This window comes from Pristiophorus japonicus, chromosome 6 (genome assembly GCF_044704955.1).
Source record: "Pristiophorus japonicus isolate sPriJap1 chromosome 6, sPriJap1.hap1, whole genome shotgun sequence".
In the NCBI taxonomy this organism is placed as follows: domain Eukaryota; kingdom Metazoa; phylum Chordata; class Chondrichthyes; family Pristiophoridae; genus Pristiophorus; species Pristiophorus japonicus.
The window spans coordinates 120,304,213-120,325,667 of NC_091982.1; the positions used below are offsets into that span (position 1 = coordinate 120,304,213).

The 21,455-nt window shown below is 45.0% G+C and overlaps 1 protein-coding gene across 1 annotated transcript in view; it reads right to left on the reverse strand.

The window, feature by feature from the left end:
- The window catches only part of wdr44 (WD repeat domain 44), a 116,118-nt gene that overhangs the window by 76,970 nt on the left and 17,693 nt on the right, over nucleotides 1-21,455 (reverse strand). The window lies entirely within an intron of this gene.

Below are 21,455 nucleotides of genomic sequence, written 5' to 3' on the forward strand. Positions count from 1 at the left end.
AGCTATGGGGAAAGAGCCAGAGTGGGATTAATTGGATATTGGCACAGGCATGATGGGCTGAATGGCCTCCTTCTGTGCTATATCATTCTATGATTCTATAACGTGAGCATCATTAGCATCACCGTTATTTTGACAGCCAAATAACTTCTCGCCCAATAACTTACTTCACACTTTAAAGCCACTCCTTTAAGTTACTTTGCCCACTGAAATGCCGAAACTGATTTTTGTGTGAATTTTAATTTGTCAACCTGGCAAAGAATTATCGCCATGATGTTATTCCATGTTAAACTTAAATCTGGCAAAAACAAAATGTAGAAAATATCTAGTATGGGAAAAATAAACTTAAGTTGAAACATTTGAGCAATAAATGAAAACTACGGCCATGACGAAGTGCAGATCTAATAGAATCACAGAGCAACAGAAGGTGCCAATTCGCCCTGCCATGCCTTTGCTGGCTCTTTGAAAGAGGGATCCAATTATTTCCACTCCCTAGCCTTCTCAACTTGCCCTGCCACCTTCAAACATGTCTGCATATACACCCCTAAGTCTCTGTTTCCACACTCCCTTTAAAATTGTACTATTTACTTTATATTGCCTCTCATTCTTCCTTCCAAAATGGATCACTTCACATTTTACTGCATTAAATTTTATCTGCCACATGTCTGCCCATTTCACCACTCTATCTTATGCCCTCTTGAAGTCAATGTTTACGACATTTTCAAACGTTGAAATTATGCCAAGTATATCCAAATCCAGGTCATTATATAATTAAGAGTTTAAATTTCCAGCATCAATAAATAAAACATATGCACATTACAATATCCATTTAATACTAATGCTAAACATAGCTCAGGATCGACTAAATCTTCAGCTGGTTTCCCCTCCTCTCAAAGGGAGGTTCCTGCCCAACTGGCCATTCTCCATGAAAGAGCAGAGTTGATTATTATTGACAGGCCATTTAAATCGTGAGGAGGTGGGGGTATCATGACATTCACACTTGATCCTGTGCTCAGCAGACATTTGCACAAACACTCCTTCCATCAAGGATCCCTACATCAAGGGTGCCCAGGTCAACTGATGCACGAGGACAAAACAAAATGAGAGATTGATCCTGGGGATTCCCAAGTCCGTAGAGCTCACCTTCACAGCAACCTCAACATGTTGACAAGAAATATACCACTGACTGATCACGAAAGTGACTGTGTAGAGGTCATCCCCTCCCTTGCCAACAGTTTACACTGTTGACTGCCAGTTGACATCTGTGTTCATAAATGTTTGCATTAAGCAGTGACAGTGGGCAACTTGCCCACTATTTCAACAGCAAGTTAAATAATACATCAATGCACTTTCGGTATTCTTGAAAACCTGTCATTCATTTCAAAATGATGTAGCACTGATGTTTAAGCACGAATGCATTAAGCTTAAATAAAGTGCATTCAGACTTGAGATGTTTAACAATTCAAAGATTTAACAGATTCGCATTAAGGATCCACTGGGTTTAAGATTTATCCAACTATCAGGCCTTAAGCACATGGAGACATTCGGTCAGCTAGAGTTCTGAAAATGTTGCAATTATGAAGTTCACCTTTTATTTGCAACAAGGTTTTAAGTTGGAGCCAACTGTGCATACTAGAGGGCAATCATGTGATCGAACCACTGTTACAGGTTTATGAGACTGATCACAGTGAGGAAATGTTCTTGGACTACAGGGAGTTAAAAGGAAATTGTAGCACAACCATCTAAAATTAGTCGCAGTCTTATGATCGATGAAATTAAACCAGCGCCAACAAAATCACATCTAAGAGATAACCAATAGGTTGAGACTCAAAATTTGATTCTTAGTCTAGCTAATGTCTCTACAGTTGCAACCAACAACCTGTTTTTTTTTCATGGTACCTTTACAACACAACACCTGCAGGCTGGCTGCCTCACTAAAAAGTCTGGCCTGGAGTTCCCGCTCAATTGCATCAGTTTTTTCCGTGCAATTTGCCCGATATTGGCATAACCAGCACAAAAGATCACGGATTTTTGTGCAAATTGCTTTCAGCATAACTCAAGTTGTGATCTTTTGCGCTCATTTTAAACATATCATGCTAGAAGCAGGCCTCACCCACAAAACTGAGTTTTTGCTTTTGTCATGTATCCTACTGTTGGTACTATCACAAGATGTGCCACCAGAGGGCACAGCAGTGGGAGACTTGTAGGTTACCTATACAGGTGTGCCTGGCCGAGTGTAAAAGGCAGGCCACCAGGTGTGATCCTCACTCTGGAGTTAAAGGACTAAGGTCACTATAGTTCAAGTACAACACATTGCCTCGTGGAGTCATTATTAGAGCATCCAAGGACACAATAATTGGTGACGAGATTAAGAACTTTCACGCGGAAATGGCTACCCTTGGTACGTTGCAGCAGTTCACCGATGGTGATGATTGGGACGCCTTTGTGGAGAGGCTTGACCATTTCATCTCAGCAAACAACTTGGCAGAAGACAACCCAGCCAAACTGGCTGATAAGCGCAGAGCTATCCTGCTAACCAGTTGTGAGCCCGTCTAAGGCCTCGTCAGGGACTTGCTGGCACCAGCGAAGACAACGACCAAGACATACGAGGAGCTCGTAACCCTGATCCATGAGCAACTCAAGCCCAAGGACAGCCAGACACCGGTTCTACACCCACCGACGGCCCGAAGGCCAGGAAATCGCGAAGTACGCCGCAGGCCTCAGGAGGCTGGCGACACCATGTGATTTCGGCAACCACCTCAACGAAGCACTGCAGGACATTTGTGTCATTGGAATCAGCCACGAGTGCCTTATTCATAAGCTACTGTCGGTGGATACCAGTCACACTGCAGAAGGCCATTTCTGTGAGCCAGGCATTCACGACCTCAACCTGCGATTCTAGGCAGGTGACTCACCCTCAGGACTCAAACCCGGTTGGTATTGTGCAGAGTGGCGCCTTTTAGAAGCTGGACTCCTCCCTCCCCCTCCGTCCCTTAACTCAGAGACCGCCAAGGGGGGCTCGTCAAGTAGCTCCATGCTGGTGTTGTGGAGGGAATCACAGGGCTTACCAGTGCCACTTTAAAAACTATTTATGCAAGGGCTGCAGCACAAAGGGCCACCTCCAGCAAATGTGTAAGAGAAATATGGCTCACTGTGTCGATGAAGAGTCTGCAGATAGCCATGAATCCAGCGCAGATTATGAAACGATAGTCAGAGAGGCAACTCAGCCCCACGATGAGGAATATAGCATGTTTATCTGCAGCACTGAGTGTTTCCCGTTGAGGATGGAAGTCGAGATAGATGGCGTTCCAGTCTTCATGGAAGTGGACACGGGGACGAGTCAGTCAGTAATGATTCAAGAAGCCTTTGCGAGGCTATGGGACAATCAAGCTGAATGACCCAAGTTGGTCCCAGTTCAGGTAAAGCTGCACACCTACACCGATGAACTTATCCTAGTCGTTGTTAGTGTGAATGTAAAAGTACTTTATGATGGTGCGGTGCACAAATTACCTCGGGATTGTTGCAGGTGATGGACCAACGCTGCTCGGCAGAAGGTGGATGGAAAAGATCCATTGGAAGTGGGAAGACTTCACCCCTCCAACGATCAACGTCCTCCGCATTCAGAGGCACAGCAAGGCCTCACTTGAGGGTGGACCCTGCACCAGAAAGTAGGCCAGCACAGCACCCGAGGCACAGACTGCTCAGCACGACTGCATGGAGCTGATCCAGCTGAGACGACCCGAACTCACCTTCCAGGCTCCAGTGGCAGGACTCCGGAGGAAGAAAATCGGATCCAAAGGCAACTTCCCAGCTCCGGTGGCAGAACACGGGGAGAAGAGGATCACCGCAGTCGACATTGTGGATGGAGAAAAGATGGCATCCAAACCACAAGGTGAGGCGCTGAAGAAAAAGATGGCCGCAGCCAGACCACGAGATGCAGCGCTGATGAAGCAACACATGGCACCAAACGGAGAAGAGGATTGGGGTAAAGAAAGCAAGGCTCTCTTAAAGGAGGCCTGCAACCCACTACAAATAAAAAGGGACAGTTCCACACACTCGAGCAATGTAACAATAACTGCAAGTTAGAGGTAAAACGTGCAACTGACGATCAGAGCTGTGTACATGCAATAAGCAAGGAAGTCGCGCGATCGCAATCAGAGCTATAGAGTATCCACATCAAGTAATGAAAAGTTGTGAGATATAGGATTTCAACCACACGCAGCCAATGCAGCGGACAGACACCTATTGGGAGCACACAGGTCAAGCGAGCTATCCAATGCTGTAGTCTACGTCCCTGGGACTAGAGTTATGCACCATGGCGTGTGGCCACAAGCAGCCAATACACACGAGCTGCAGAGCAAGCGACCTCAGGTGGGCAACGGCACCGGTATCGATACCCTGCCCCTGATCGGCTCCCACTTCTCAGGCACCCGATGGCACCAACCGCCACGAGCCTGAAAGAGCAAACTGCTAAGGTGCAGCCCCCAGACCCCATCGCCACCAAGGCCATACCCAGAAACCAAGGGTCACCCGCTACAGTTCCCCCAAAGGGGACCGGGACCAGCCAGGATCCCAAACCAAACAATGTCCAAGCTCGCGAGTCAGCAGTTCCCGGTGCACTGCTAGACGACAGCTTCTCAGGGAGCAGCAGCGACCCAGGGCGCAAAGAAAGGACAGGGAGGTTACAGGCATTTGTGAACCTGCCCAATGCTAGTAACCACAGCAACTGTCCCAAGAGCAGGCAGCTTGAGCCAACTGGGTTCCCACTGCCAGCACTGGGCACCGCGACCAGACTGCAGTGACACCATCCAGCAGTTCTGGAACTACTTCATCCTTACGCACCGGTCACCGCATCGATAATGTATCTCACCAGTCTAACGTACTTGTCTGACAACGGAACCACAAATGTAATGCAAACTTGTTTTTCTGAACTTGAATGTATATGAATACAATGAACCTCCAGCATAATCTATATGTGGGGGGGGGGGGGCGCGGAGAATGGAGTGGTCAGGGGCACACACAAATAGAAACCACCAACCCTCGACTGCACCAACCACTCACCCAAGATTGAAACGACCTGCCAAGGGTCAACCAGATAGAGCTAAGCCCAGAGCACAGTTAACGCAGAGGCAATTTGCACTAAAGACTTAGGGGAGAGTAATGTCATGTATCCTACATGGCTACTGTTGGTACTTTCACAAGGTGTGCCACCAGAAGGCACAGCAGTGGGAGACTTGTAGGTTACCTGTACAGATGTGCCTGGCCTAGTATAAAAGGCAAGCCACCAGGTATGATCCTCACTCTGGAGTTAACAAATAAAGGACTAAGGCCACTGCAGTTCAATACAACACATTGCCTCGTGGAGTCATTATTAGAGCATCCAAGGATACAACAGCTTTAAAGCAATTTTTTTTTAATAATTGTTTTAAAATGCTTCCAGATTAGGCTGATTCATGGCAAAATTTGAATTTGGAGCTATGTAAATCAGGGGGCGAACCACTTTTCAAAAAGGAAGCAAATTAGTCTGCAATTTGTGCCTGAATCGCCGATTGTGCTTAAAGCAGAGATTTTACTCCCTTATGTTTTTAACCTCCTTTTCTTGGTCATCATTGGGGTGAATTACATTATCACCTGATGAGTATGGTTACAATGGACCTGAGAATGTGGGAAAATGTATAGAGACAGTGAAGTGAACAAAGGATTCATGGAAGAATAACATTAAGAATGTCAGACTGCAAATGTTACAACATTGGCACAAATAACAGACTTGCTCAAGGTCTTGCTAGTCACACCAGTAAACTTGAAATAATAACAAGGGTGAGAAAGGCTCTTTGTGTAAAAAAAGTTGAACAGTTGCTGTCACACATAACCACTTGCCCATACCTAATTGGGCAAGGAAGGCCAGATGTCGGCTCATGAGTGGACAAAGGGAAGGAGGGATCATAAGAGGATAGGGTGAACTGAATGTCAATCAATTGTATCATGTATCGAAAGTGTATAACCGTTGCGCCCCTACATTGCAACGGGACTTGTCCGTGGGAAGTGAGTGCACTCTAAAGGGAGAGCGTTCCTTCGTTCTGATAAGTACCAGCCAGTGAAACAATTAATAAAGTCTGCTTTGTTATAAGCGGCTACGGTGTTCGACTCAGTGAATTCGCTGAACTAGATTGAGGGAAAAGAATCCGTATTTACATTTGCTGTCAGAAGTGGGATCTCAACAGACGACTGCCGAAAACTTGTGAATTAAGAGCCAGACTAGCCTTGGACGAGACGGGAGGAAAGTGGCCACTGGAGTGAGTAAACTTTAAATACCACTTCAGTTTCCTTCGGTTTCAAAAGTCTGAGGAAAGTTTGGTCACTCGCTGGTTCTCAGGTAACGTCTGAACGAGATCCAGGACAATCTGGCGAATACCTTCTAAACTGAGGATAGGGAAGGATAGGGAAATCGTGCAGCGATGTGGAAGGATAGGGAAATCTGGAACCGAGAACAAATTAAGTAAGGCTTAGGTTAGGGAAATCTGGAACCTAGAACAAATTAAGTAAGGCTTAGGATAGGTAAATCTGGAACCTAGAACAAATTAAGTAAGGCTTATCGCGCGGCGACGCGAACAGGAAAACCACGCAGAGGGATAGACAATCGCGCGGCGACACGGAGTTCAGGGAATTACGTAAAATTAAGCCGCGGGGCGCGGGACTGTGTAAATTTAAAATTGTACTTATTCCAGGTACGGCGTCGATCTTGTATATCACTTGGTCCGCCTAGGCTCTGGATAAGATAACTTATTCCACCGTGGGGCGACGCAGGGACAATCAGGACTAATTAGGACCCTGATCCTATGCGGGGCGACGCGAGGATGGGTAATTTAGATAAAACTACGAATTCCCTGAAAGATCATGGATCCAAAAATAGAGCCGGCCAAAACAATTAATAGGAAAGGAGAGAGACTTTTGTGAACGTCTGTTTTGAATGAGAAGTACTTGTGTGATTTTGACTGTGGATATGAAAGCATGTTTGGGAAACCGGGGAGTTGTGGTTTGTTTTAGCTCCACCCACTTTTTCAAACATAGTGAAAGTTTTTTTAACACTTCGTAGTGTTGTCCTGTATGTGGGAAGTTTAAGAGTGTGAACCTTATTGAATTACAATTTAAGTTAGGAACGCAGGTGTGGATATATTCGGATGATAAGTTACGGAGCTAGGAAATGCACAAAGGATAGGTTTGTTGAGTAAAAGATAAAAAATACATGGTCCCGGTGGTTGAAAAAAAAGAATTTATTTGACACGCTCACTTACTTGTCGAAAGAAAACATGCAATGATTGATTACATTGGGTTGAAAGACATAAATTTAGTCTCGGAATGAGATAAAGAATGCCTTTTAAAAAGCTTCTAAGCTCAAAAAAAAAGTTTTAAATAAAGATTGAAATTACAAAGTTTGAATTGGGATTTTGAGATATTCAGAGAAGGCACAGCAAAATACTGAGGTGGATTCAAAAAAAAATTATATTAAATCTGATCTCTTAAAGAAAATAGGAGATATAAAACTAAAAAGTTTGAAAACAATCTAGAAATACCTTCAGGGATCAGGTCAAACTCCTGGGCAAATGGCGAGCTATCTGCGAAGGTGTAAAAGGGACTTTTTGAGATGTTAAAAACAGCAAGCTTTAGCAGTTTCGAAGAGACAGTGTAACACGACCTTGAGGCTGGAACAATTGAGATAACGAAAAGCAGCCCTCTCAGCCTACGTGCTAGACTCCCCTCTAGTTATGGAAAAGACGGGAAAAAAAAACACAACCTTGAAAGAAAACAAATTGAACGAATTTGAAAGAAAAAGTGTCTTCGATTGTCTGAGATTTTAAATTAACAAATTTACCGAGACCCGAGCCCTCTGTGTAAAATACAAAACCTAATTTGAAGAAAGGAGATCTTAAAAAAAAAAGACGTAACGTACTAAATAGGTGCTGAAAGGAAAAAAAGTGTTCTGAGATTTTAAATTATGAGAAAGTTCCACTGCAGTTTGAAAAGATGCATCACTTCTGTCGAGTTGGCAGGAGAACGCCACTAAATCAGGACTCTCACTAACAGAAGGAGGACATGTTAAAACCGTAGACGTCTTAAAGAAAGAGTGTGCGCACGAAAAACATACTAAGAGCTCCACTCGGACCTCTGAAAAGGGTATTGATAGACTACGTAGTCAAATGGTTGGCTTTGCATTGACCAAGGCTGATGACGAAATTGAATTTCAGTAAACAAATAGCTATTAAAAATGTGTGGTCTCGTTTTAAATCAATTTTTTTTTTTAAATCTTTGGCAAGTACTTGAATTAGAAGTAAAAAAAAAATTGGAGTTTAATCTAAAATGCTGCCTTTCCTGATGAGAAGACTTTTATTATGACGGCTTTACCAATGATTTCTGCTGTTTAACGGATTCCTAATTTCTAAGCAAGTTTTGAAGGCACAAAGACTTTTTTTTCAGATGATTACGTGAAGTCACGTAATGACATCAGGTCTTCTTACAAACCTGTAAAGGAGTTAACCCTTTCCATTTACAGCCGTTTTATACTGAACATTATTAATTTGGATTTCTTAATAGAATAAAGACTCACCTAACAGATAAAGGAAATGGTGGGATAGTCAGAATAAAATAGAACTAGCTTATGTAATAATACTTGCCTGATACAATAAAGAAATAGATACTCAAACAAAAACAAATTGAAGAGTTAAAAGGCTAAGATAAATAAGCTGAAAGAGATTTTTTTTAAAACGGGACCAGACAGATACAGATAGTACAGTGTACAGCCATAGCACCATCACCTGTGGCAAAAGAGCCAATGTACCCCACGGTGGGGAATCCACAAACCCAACCTAACCCTGACCTCCGATTTCACGGAGTGACCTCGACATGCATGGATAAAAGATGAGTCAGACTAAAAATCCTGCAAAGGATAAGTTAGCCTCGGAAAAACCAATGCCAACCATCCAAGATGTCATTAAAGCACAGGAGGACGCTCCTGAAAAAGATAAACTGTTGTGGAAAGATTATGGATGCACTTATTACAATGTTTCTAAACTCTGGACCACTCCCGCGGAACAGACTTGCATGTCTGACGATTTGGCCCTATGGGTTATTGAATGTATGCACTTTGCTACTCATTGTGGAGCAAGGACAACAAGTGACATGCTTTTGGCCACTTGGTGGCACCCTAGATTCCAGGCGCTGGCCCAGAACATCAGTAGTCGCTGCCTTGTTTGCCAACAGCATAATCCAGGGAAGGGAGTCCCCTGTGATTGGGGTAAGATGCCCTTGCCAGAAGGTCCCTTTGAGACCTTGCAGTTGGACTACATTGAGTTGCAAAGTGTTCAGTGTTACAAATATGTGTTAGTAATAGTAGATGTGTTTAGCAAATGGATCGAAGCCTACCCTACCCTGGACAATAAGGCTCAAACTGTTGTTAAGGTGTTAATGAGGGAAATTGTTCCTAGATATGGTATCCCAGCTCGACTGAGTTCCGATAATGGCCCTCACTTTATTGGCCAAGTTAACAAAGAATTCTGTTCCCACATGCGCATCAACCAGCAGCTGCATTGTGCCTACCGACCCCAAGCTGCGGGACTAGTTGAACGTGCTAATTAAACTCTTAAAACCAAGCTTGCAAAACTGGTAGCATCAACCGGACTCAATTGGCTCAAACTCCTTCCCATAGCCCTATTCCAGATCCGAACTACTCCCACCGGTTAGGCTAGACTGACCCTCGCTGAGGTCATTTATGGTAGGCCCCTTAGGACCCCCTGGAATCAGAATGTCCCCTCCACTGTCCAATTCCACCACATGACTGAGGAAATGACCACCTATGTTCTTTCTCTGACTCAGGCTCTGCGAATAGCCCACAACCAGGTTCGAGATGCTCACCTCGACCTCCCAGTTTTACCCGAATCGTCCCTCGTGGCACCAGGGAAGTATGTCCTGATTAAGAAATGGATTCGGAAGGGATTAGAGCCACGATGGGAGGGGCCTTTTCAGGTGTTACTTACTACCCCCACTGCAGCTAAGGTTGAAGGGAGAAGTGCCTGGGTTCACCTGCACCACTGCAAGCTCACCACCCTCTATCGAACCTATTTTACTGGTTATTCTAACTCCTGTTTCTGTTCCAGACTTCCTCTTCTCCATAGCTGAATAAGGTCCTTCCTAGGAGCGTCCCGACTAACCGAGAGCTACACCGACGGTGACCTAAGAGAGGCGAGAAAACCGAACTCTTTGAATCAGCAAAATATTCGGACTATTTATCCTTGTCCATAGAGACGCTACAAGAAACATTTTGTTCTTGAGTAATTGTTAACCTAGAGCGATAAGATGAAACTGTGCCTGTGTGCCACAGTCTGTATAGTAGCGTTGGTGTACGTCAGGTGCGGCACGTGGGAAGAGAGACTGAAGCGAGAGCTCCATGTAAACACCTTTTTGTATGTCTTATGTTTATGCGCGAAATGGGAACTTTTCTAGATGCTGGGTGTGCTCACATATCCCTATACATTCCAAAGGGGGAGTTCCTTTGCGCCCTGTTCCACTGACCCTAACTGAGACTGTCAAGTGGCTTCTGAGCCAGACTAGCATGAGAGGAGGGGGGCCAATGCAAATACGAAAGATGAAAGGCGGGTCAAGAAAGGGATCACGGAGGGCAGGAGGAGCATCATACCGTTACCGTGTGGATAACCACGGGGACGTCACCAAGTGGGAGAGTGCTGGGTACCCCATTAGTCAAACGTTCCAGGGATGGTACCAACCACCCTATGACCGTAAAAAGGAACCCCCATTCTTAGTCCTGACCAATACCTCGGGGATCGGGAAGCCAACCTGGAACATATGTTTAACCTGAAATGACACCAGTAGCAAGGGACATATCATAGGGTACAGCGATTGCCTACACAACCTCAACATCACAACAGGTGCACGAGTCACTATCCTCTCTCACCTTCTGAATAAAACAGGTGGAGGTCTGTGGGCCCAGTCTTGGGACCCCAACACAATATATAAGGCGGCAGCGTATAACGGCACGTATCTTGTGTGCGGGCATAGGGCATATCCCTGGTTGCCTAGGCGATGGACAGGGTCCTATTTGGGATATGTGGTGCCATTTGTGCGGCAAACACGTACCCTGGCGGAAGCACATGCCACCAGCCGACACAGGCGAGCCCTCACCCCTGCCGAAAGGTTCTTTGGGGTCATGATGTTCCCATTCGGGATAGGACGCACCATGGATGAAGTACAGAACCTAGAGAGGGTATTGGAACAGATAGCTAACTATACTGCTGAAGCTCTGGAGGACATCACGGCTGAAGTGGTAGCAATACGGACTGTAGCATTACAAAACCGAATGGCCCTCGATTATCTGTTAGCTGAGAAAGGGGGAACGTGTGCTCTGATAGGATCTGAATGTTGCACTTACATTCCCAATAGTTCAGAAAACAATAACCAATCTCGCTGATCACATAAGAAGGGAGGTAAAGAAGTTATCCACGCCAGCAGGAGGATCTAGCTGGTTTGATTGGCTATTAGGTGGATCTTGGGGATCCTATCTAATGCATGGGGCAATTATTCTCATCGTAGTGATAATTACACGTTGCTTGATTGTTGGTTGCTTTAACCTTTGTTGTAAAGTCATGATGGCAAGGTTAGCAAACCCTCTTGTGGCCATGGGCTCCCGGGTTATGATCCAGCAAACTAAAGACCTACTCGACAAGGGGATCAGGAAAGAGTGCGAACGGCTGAATGCGATACTCCTGGAATAATCCTAAAGGTTATCATGGAATGATAAAAGGGGGGAATGAGAATGTGGGAAAATGTATAGAGACAGTGAAGTGAACAAAGGATTCATGGAAGAATAACATTAAGAATGTCAGACTGAAAATGTTACAACATTGGCACAAATAACAGACTTGCTCAAGGTCTTGCTAATCACACCAGTAAACTTGAAACAATAACAAGGGTGAGAAAGGCTCTGTGTAAAAACAGTTGCTGTTACACATAACCACTTGCCCATACCTAATTGGGCAAGGAAGGCCAGATGTCGGCTCATGAGTAGACAAAGGGAAGGAGGGATCATAAGAGGATAGGGTGAACTGAATGTCAATCAATTGGATCATGTATCGAAAGTGTATAACTGTTGCGCCCCTACATTGTACCGGGACTTGTCCGTGGGAAGTGAGTGCACTCTAAAGGGAGAGCGTTCCTTCGTTCTGATAAGTCCCGGCCGGTGAAACAATTAATAAAGTCTGCTTTGTTATAAGCGGTTACGGTGTTCGACTCAGTGAATTCGCTGAACCAGATTGAGGGAAAAGAATCCGTATTTACAGACCAGTCGAGACACAAAGCTCACTTGAGTGGTAAAGGCAAGAAGCAATATCGGGCAAATTTGTTACGCCAAATACTAAAATCTTGCAACATTTTCAGATAATATTATTCAGTCATAAGGTGACTTTTCATGGCCCAAAGACAAATTCTAAAATAGATGAATGGTAACATTGTTGATTTAAACCCAGATTCAAGCAAATCCAAGTTGCTCTACACCAATACATTTCAAAAGAAATCTCAACTACTACTGCCTATAGCATCAAAAACAGTTTTTCAAGGTTGCTTCAGATCATGGCATTTACAACAGAACATGGTGTGAAACAGCTTTGCTTCACAACGTCAGAATTTACACTCCACTTTGCTTCCAAGTCAGGTAAGGTCCTAAATCTGGACGTGCACCACAATTCAGCACTGGTGCAAATGGGGATTACCTTATGATGATAGATTGAGTAGACTGGGTCTTTACTCGTTGGAGTTCAGAAGGATGAGGCGTGATTTTATAGAAACATTTAAAATGAAAGGGATAGACAAGATAGAGGCAGAGAGGTTGTTTCCACTGGTCGGGGAGACTAGAACTTGGGGGCACAGCCTCAAAATACGGGAAGACAATTTAAAACAGAGTTGAGAAGGAATTTCTTCTCCCAGAGGGTTGTGAATCTGTGGAATTCTCTGCCCAAGGAAGCAGTTGAGGCTAGCTCATTGAATGTATTCAAATCACAGATATAGATTTTTAACCAATAAGGGAATTAAGGGTTACGGGGAGTGGGTGGGTAAGTGGAGCCGAGTCCACGGCCAGATCAGTCATGATCTTTTTGAATGGCGGAGCAGGCTCGAGGGGCTAGATAGCCTACTCCTGTTCCGAATTCTTATGCTCTTATGAAACTACTTGGCATCTTAGCAATTTAAGATCAACACTAGCAAAAAAAAATGTTCATTTTTTTTTCCACATAGAATATATGGCACAGAAACAAGCCATTCTACCCAACCAGTCCATGCCAGCGTTTATGCTCCACGCAAGCCTCCTCCCAGCTTTCCTAGTTGTAGAGCTATTGCATTGCGAGTGGCTTAGCCAGTCACATGATGTTTTCAAGACCCAATAAAACCCCAGTCAAATGAGTCTATGTCATCCACGATGAGGTATGCAATTGGGAGCCCAGTGGATGAACTGGTAACATGTAGTGTGATTGGTAAACCTTTCATTCTCATCATCTGTTAACAGTGAGGGACGATGGAGCATCCTCTTCCCTTTCGGCTGCCGCCAAAAGTTTGTCACCATTCTCCGCCTGCTCCACGGCGACATGCAAGCCGTGATCCTCACCAACAGATCCACCCAATCCACATCAGGACCGGGGTCAAGCAGGGCTGTGTCATTGTGCCAACCCTCTTCTCTATCTTCCTCGCTGCAATGCTCCACCGCACTCTCATGTTCCCCACTGGCGTGGAACAAAACTATAGAACCAGTGGGAACATGTTCAACCTTTGTTGCCTCCAGGACAGATCCAAGACCGTCCGCATCCTCTGTCTGCGCACATTCAGAGGCTGAACTCCAAGTCATAGTCAACATCTTCACAGAGGCGTACGAAAGCATGGGCCTTACACTAAACATCTGTAAGACAAAGGTCCTCCACCGACCTGATCCAGCCACACAGCACTGCCCCCTAGTCATCAAGATCCACGGCGTGGCCATGGACAACGTGGACCACTTTCCATACCTCGGGAGCCTATCAGCAAGGTCAGACATAGACGATGAGATTCAATACCGCCTTCATTGCACCAGCGCAGCCTCCAGCCACCTGAGGAAGTGTGTTCTCGAAGATCAGGCCCTCAAATCTGGCACTAAGCTTATGGTCTACAGGGCTGTAGTGATACCCGCCCTTCTGTATGGCTTAAGAGACGTGGATGCAGTCGACACCTCAAATCGCTGGAGAAATACCACCAACGATGTCTCCGCAAGGTCCTGCAAATCCCCAGGGAGGACAGTCGCACCAACGTTGGTGTCCTCGATCAGGCCAACATCCCCAGCATCGAAGCACTGACCACACTTGACCAGCTCCATTGGGTGGGCCACATTCTTGTCAGGCATGCGAACACTCCCAAAGCAAGCGCTCCACTCGGAACTCCTACACGGCTAGCAAGCCCCAGGTGGACGGAGGAAACGTTTCAAGGACACCCTCAAAGCCTCCTTGATAAAATGCAATTTCCCCACTGACACCTGGGAGTCCCTGGTCAAAGACCGCCTTAAGTGGAGGAAGAGCATCCGGGAGGGCGTTGAGCAGCGAGTATCTTCACCGAGAGCATGCAGAAAGCAAGCGCAGGCAGCGGAAGCAGCGTGCAGCAAACCAGACTCCCCACCCACCCTTTCCTTTAACGACTGTCTGTCCCAGATGTGACAGAGACTGTAATGCCTGTATTGGACTGTTCAGTCACTTAAGAACTCACTTTTAGAGTGGAAGCAAGTCTTCCTCGATTTCGAGGGACTGACTATGATGTTAAACCTTTGTTAATAAACCAACGAGTTCTTAAGAATTCATAGCAACACATTGTGTAAAAAACGCAATACTATTCACTTCAACTCCTCCCTGTGGTAGCGAGTTCCACATCCTCACCACTCTTGGGGTAAAGAAGTTTCTTCTGAATTCCCTATTGGATTTCTTAGTGGCTATCTTATATTCATGGCGTCTAGAAACAGAGACATAGAAAATAGGTGCAGGAGTATGCCATTCGGCTCTTTGAGCCTGCACCGCCATTCAACAAGTTCATGGCTGAACATGCAACTTCAGTACCCCATTCCTGCTTTCTCACCATACCCCTTGATCCCCCGAGTAGTAAGGACTACATCTAACTCCCTTTTGAATATATTTAGTGAACTGGCCTCAACAACTTTGTGGTCGAGAATTCCACAGGTTCACCACTCTCTGGGTGAAGAAGTTTCTCCTCATCTCGGTCCTAAATGGCTTACCCCTTATCCTTAGACTGTGACCCCTGGTTCTGGACTTCCCCAACATTGGGAACATTCTTCCTGCATCTAACTTGTCTAAACCCGTCAGAATTTTAAACGTTTCTATGAGATCCCCTCTCATTCTTCTGAACTCCAGTGAATACAAGCCCAGTTGATCCAGTCTTTCTTGATATGTCGGTCCCGCTATCCCGGGAATCAGTCTGGTGAACCTTCGCTGCACTCCCTCAATAGCAAGAATGTCCCTCAAGTTAGGAGACCAAAACTGTACACAATACTCCAGGTGTGGCCTCACCAAGGCCCTGTACAACTGTAGTAACACCTTCCTTCCCCACAAGTGGTAACATTCTCTGTATCCACTCCAACTTTTTATAACTTTAAAGACCTGTCAGCCTTCTTTTTTCAATAGAAAAGAGACACAGCCTGTTCATCCTTTCCCGATATGTACAACCTCACATTTCTGGCATCATCCTTGTAAACCTTCTCTGCACCCTCTCCAGTGCCTCTATATCCTTTCTTTAATATGGCAACCAGAACTGTACACAGGACTCCAAATGTCGTCTAACCTAGGTTCAATACTGGTTTAGCATAACTTCACTACTTTTCAATTCTATATCTCGAGAAATAAACCCAAGTGCTTGGTTTGCTTTTTTATGGCCTTGCTAACCTGTGCCGCAACTTTTAGTGAGTTGTGTATTTGTATTCCGAGATCCCTTTGTTCCTCTATCCCAACTACTCTTACCCTCCAAGTAATGAGTGACCTCCCTATTCTTCCTACCAAAACGTAATAGCTCACATTTATCTGTGTTGAACTTCATTTGCCAATTATATGTCCATCCTGCAAAGGAAAGAGGTAATGCAGATACTGCTTTAGAGGACAAATGTGATATTCTGGATGAAATAAACAGAGAGAGGGGAAGTATTAAGGGGTTTAGCAGCTTTGAAAGTAGATAAGTCCTCAGGCCTGGATGAAATGCATCCCAGGTTATTGAGCAAAGTAAGAGGAAATAGCGGAGGTCTTGACCATCATTTTCCAGTACTCTTTGGATATGGGCATGGTGCCAGAGGATTGGAAGGCTGCTAATGTAGAACCCTTGCTCAAGGGAAAAAGGGATAGGCTGAGTAATTACAGGCCTGTCAGCCTGTCAATGGTGGGAAAATTATTGGAAAAAATCTTGAAAGACAGAATAAATCTGCATTTGGATAGGCAAGGATTAATTAGGGACAGTCAGCACGGATGTGTTAAGGGAAGATCGTGTTTGACGAACCCAATTGAATTTTTTGAGGAGGTAACCAAGAGGATCGATGAGGGTAGTGCGTACGATGCAGTACATATGGACTTTAGCAAGGCTTTTGATAAGGTCCCACATGGTAGATTGGTCATGAAGGTTAAAGCTCATGGGATCCAGGGCAAAATGGCAAGTTGGATCCAAAATTGGCTTGGAGGTAGGAAGCAAAGGATGATGACTGATAGATGTTTGTGACTGGAAGGATGTTTATGTGGGGTTCTGCAGGGCTCAGTACTTGCTTTTTGTGGTATAGCTCAACGATTTAGATTTAAATATAGGAAGTATGATTAAGAAGTTTTCAGACGACACTAAAATTGGCTGTGTAGTTGATAATGAAGAGGAAAATCATGGGCTGTAGGAGGATATCAATCTACTGGTCAGGTGGGCAGAGCAGTGGTAAATGAAATTTAATTCAGAGAAGTGTGAGATGCAGTACTTTGGGAGGGCTAATAAGGAAAGGGTACACACATTAAACGGTAGGCCACTTAATAGTGTCGATGAACAAAGGGACCTTGGAGTGCTTGTCCACAGATCCCGAAAGTAGTAGGCCAGGTGGATAAGGTGGTTAAGAAATCATACGGAATGCTTGTATTCTATGCCTTGGCCAATAAAGGCAAAAGCAGGGAGGTTATGCTTAAATTGTATAATATTTTGGTTAGGCACAGCTGGAAAACTGCGTGCAGTTTTAGTCGCCGTATTTTGGAAGGACGTGGTTACACTAGAAAGGGTGTCGAGGAGATTTACTAGGATGCTGCCTGGAATGGAGAATCTTATGAGGACAGATTGGATAGGCTGGGTTTGTTCTCATTGGAACAGAGGAAGTTGAGAGGAGACCTCATCGAGGTGTACAAAATATTGAGGGGCCTGGACATAGTGGGTAGTAAGGGTCTATTACGAGGAGGCATAGTTTTAAGGTGGTTGGTGGAAGGTTTAGAGGGGATTTAAGGGGGGGGGGGGGGGAGGAAAAAGAGAAGGCTTTTATTTTTACAGAGGGTTGTGGGGATCTGGAACTTACTGCCTGGAAGATGGTGGATGCAGAAACCCTCACTACTTTTAAGAGATGGTTGGATGGGCACTTGAAGTGCCGTAACCTGCAGGGTTACGGACCTAGAGCTGGTAATTGGGATTACACTGGATGACTTTTTGTTGGTCGGTGCAGATATAATGGTAAGTACTGCAAGGTATAGAATACGGCCAGGGTGAACTGGACTAGTTTCGATCGCCTGGACAGGTCGGAGAGGAATTTTCCCAGATTTTTTCTCCCTAAATTGGTCTGGGCTTTTATCTGGTTTTTGCCTCTCCCAGGAGATCACATGGCTCCGGTTGGGGTGAAGTGTCGATGTTTTTTAGTATAAGGGGTGTTGTGGTGTGGGGCGGACTGGTGCTCTTTGCCTTTCCGTTATTGTTCATGGGTTTGTATGTAACCTTTAGGGCTGCTGACAAAGGGCCGTGCGGCTTTGTTGGCCGGCGCAGACACGATGGGCCGAAATGGCTTCCCTCTGTGCTGTAAATTTCTATGTTTTTGTGTTATTAATGTCCTCAGTAATTTGTTGCAGTCCTCCTCAGTATTGACTATTCTTTGTATTGGAACAAAGTACACAAAATACCTAAATACCCCAGTTTTCACAATCCATCCAGCTCAAAAGTCAAATAACATACTGAAAATGTGTAGCACTAGCAGCTGCATCTATCCATGCATTTCTGAAATGTTTAAACATTAGAGCCGATTTTGATACAGCGAGTTATGATGTTCTGGGACGCACCGCCAGAAAGGGTGCTGGAAAAAGATTCAATAACTTGAGAATTGGATAAATACTTAAAATGTGCGGGGCTGCGAGGAAAGGACTGGGGAGTGGGCCTATTTGGATAGCTCTTTCAAAGAGCCTTGCAGGCATGATGGGCTGAATTAGCGGCCTTCTGTTCTGCATCATTCCATGATTCTAACACTTAGCAGTTGGATTGTTACACCATGCAGGGTAGATTAATGAACAAGTACCAAGTTTTCTCCCAATGTACAAAGTGCAATCGGTCAGCTTTAACCTCCCTGATCTAGGTATTTTTTTATATTTGAGTTTTTTTTATTAAAAAGGAACAATTCAGTATAAATATTTTCATGAAATCAATCCCTTAATACTCTAGGATTTTTAATTGGTAAAAAATGTAATCAACACTAAAATAATTAATTTCCACATACTTTTTCTTTCATCTTGTAATCTAGGCCCGTCACCTTCAACACTGGCCTTTGCATCAGAGTGAGAAGATTTAGATCTCACGCAGCACAGCTAAATTTGCACACCTTGACAAAACAGCTAACATACTATGTTTATCGTCAGGGTCTTTGCACAGCAAGAGTGTGCATGCATCAAAAACAAAACAGTAATTTCAAACTGACCACTGACAAAATTAAAGGTGTCTCAAAGTGCTTCAGACAATGAGTTATTTTTGAATGCAGAAGTTATGCTGGCAAATATGGCAGCTATTCTGCAGCAACAATATACCACAAAAATAAATAACTTATTTGGTAGTGTTGTATGACGGGGGAATGTTGGTCAGGATACTTAGTAAATTGCCTCCTGTTTGAATAGCGTAATGGGATCTTTAACTGAACAGAAGACAGAACAACAGTTTAGTATACCACCCCAAGGATAGCACTTCCAACAATGCAGAACTACCTCAGTACTGCACTGAACTGCTAGCCTTGATTATGCGTTCAGTTCCTGATCTGGAACATGTACACACAATTTCCTATCCCACGGAAAGAGTCCTACTAAATAAGCCAATCTGACACCACTTCAGGATATGCTTGCATTGGAGGCTGTTCAGAGAAGGTTCACTCGCTTGATTCCGGAGATGAGAAGGTTGACTTATGAAGATAGGTTGAGTAGATTGGGCCTATACTCATTGGAGTTAATAATGAGGTGATCTTATCGAAACATACAAGATAATGAGGGTCTCAACAAGGTGGATGTAGAGAGGATACTTCCACCTAGGGGAAACTAAAACTAGGGGGCACAGTCTCAGAATAAGGGGCTGCCCATTTAAAACTGAGATGAGTAGGAATTTCTTAGAGGGTGTAAATCTGTGGAATTCTCTGCCCCAGAGCTGAAGAGGCTGGGTCATTGCATATATTTAAAGTGGAGATGGACAGATTTTTGAGCGATAAGGGGATAAGGGGTTATGGGGAGCGGGCAGGGAAGTGGAGCTGTGTCCATGATCAGATCAGCCATGGTCTTATTAAATGGCGGAGCAGACTCGAGGGGCCATATGGCCGACTCCTGCCGGTTAGTTTAACATCTATAGTGGGGAAAATGCTTGACGCTATCAATAAGGAAGAAATAGCAGGACATCTAGATAGGAATAGTGCAATCAAGCAGACGCAACATGGATTCATGAAGGGGAACTAATTTACTGGAATCCTTTGAGGATATAATGAGCATGGTGGATAGGTGTAGAGATGGATGTGGTATATTTAGATTTCCAAAAGGCATTTGATAAGGTGCCATGCAAAAGGTTACTGCAGAAGATAAAGGTACGCGGAGTCAGAGGAAATGTATTAGCATGGATAGAGAATTGGCTGGCTAACAGAAAGCAGTCGGGATAAATGGGTCCTTTTCGGGTTGGAAATCGGTGGTTTAGTGGTGTGCCACAGGGATCGGTGCGGGGACCACAACTATTTACAATATACATAGATGACCTGGAAGAGGGGACATAGAAACATAGAAAATAGGTGCAGGAGTAGGTCATTCGGCCCTTCGCGCCTGCACCGCCATTCAACAAGATCATGGCTGGTCACCCACCCCAGCACCTCCCCCCCCACGTCCTCTCCACACCCCCCTGACCCCCCAGCCGCAAGGACCACAGCCAACTCCCTCCCGAACACATCCAATGAACTGGCATCAACACTCTCCGCGGCAGGGAACCCACAGACCAACAACTCCCCAAGTGAAGAAGTCTCTCCCAATCCCAGCCCCAAACAGCCCACCTCCCATTCCAAGAGCATGCCACCCCCTGGCTCCGGACCCACCCAACACCGGGAACACTCCCCCCCTGCACCCAACCCGCCCCGTCAGAATCCTTCTCAAATGCCGAACACCCCCGGATGTCGTGCCCCCAGCCCCGGCCACCCCAGAGCCACGCTCCCGCAATGCCAACCACACCACTTCCACCAACCGCCATCTGCGCAGTCAACCCGTCCACCCCACTCTGAACACTCCCTGCACCGAGGCACAGAGCCCCCAGGGACAGAGTGTAGTGTAACAAAATTTGCAGATGACACAAAGATTAGTGGGAAAGCGGGTTGTGTAAAGGACCCAGAGAGGCTGCAAATAGATTTAGATAGGTTAAGCGAATGGGCTAAGGTTTGGCAGATGGAATACAATGTCGGAAAATGTGAGGTCATCCACCTCAGGAAAAAAAAAAAAACAGTAAAAGGGAATATTATTTGAATGGGGAGAAATTACAACATGCTGCAGTGCAGAGGGACCTGGGGGTCCTTGTGCATGAAAAAAAAAAAACTATTTTGAGTTCCTTGTGCATGAATCCCAAAAAGTTAGTTTGCAGGTGCAGCAGGTAATCAGGAAGGCGAATGGAATGTTGGCCTTCGTTGCGAGAGGGATGGAGTACAAAAGCAGGGAGGTCCTGCTGCAACTGTATAGGGTATTGGTGAGGCCGCACCTGTAGTACTGGGTGCAGTTTTGGTCACCTTACTTAAGGAAGGATATACTAGCTTTGGAGGGGGTACAGAGACGATTCACTAGGCTGATTCTGGAGATGAGGGGGTTACCTTATGATGATCGATTGAGTAGACTGGGTCTTTACTCGTTGGAGTTCAGAAGGATGAGGGGTGATCTTATAGAAACATTTAAAATAAT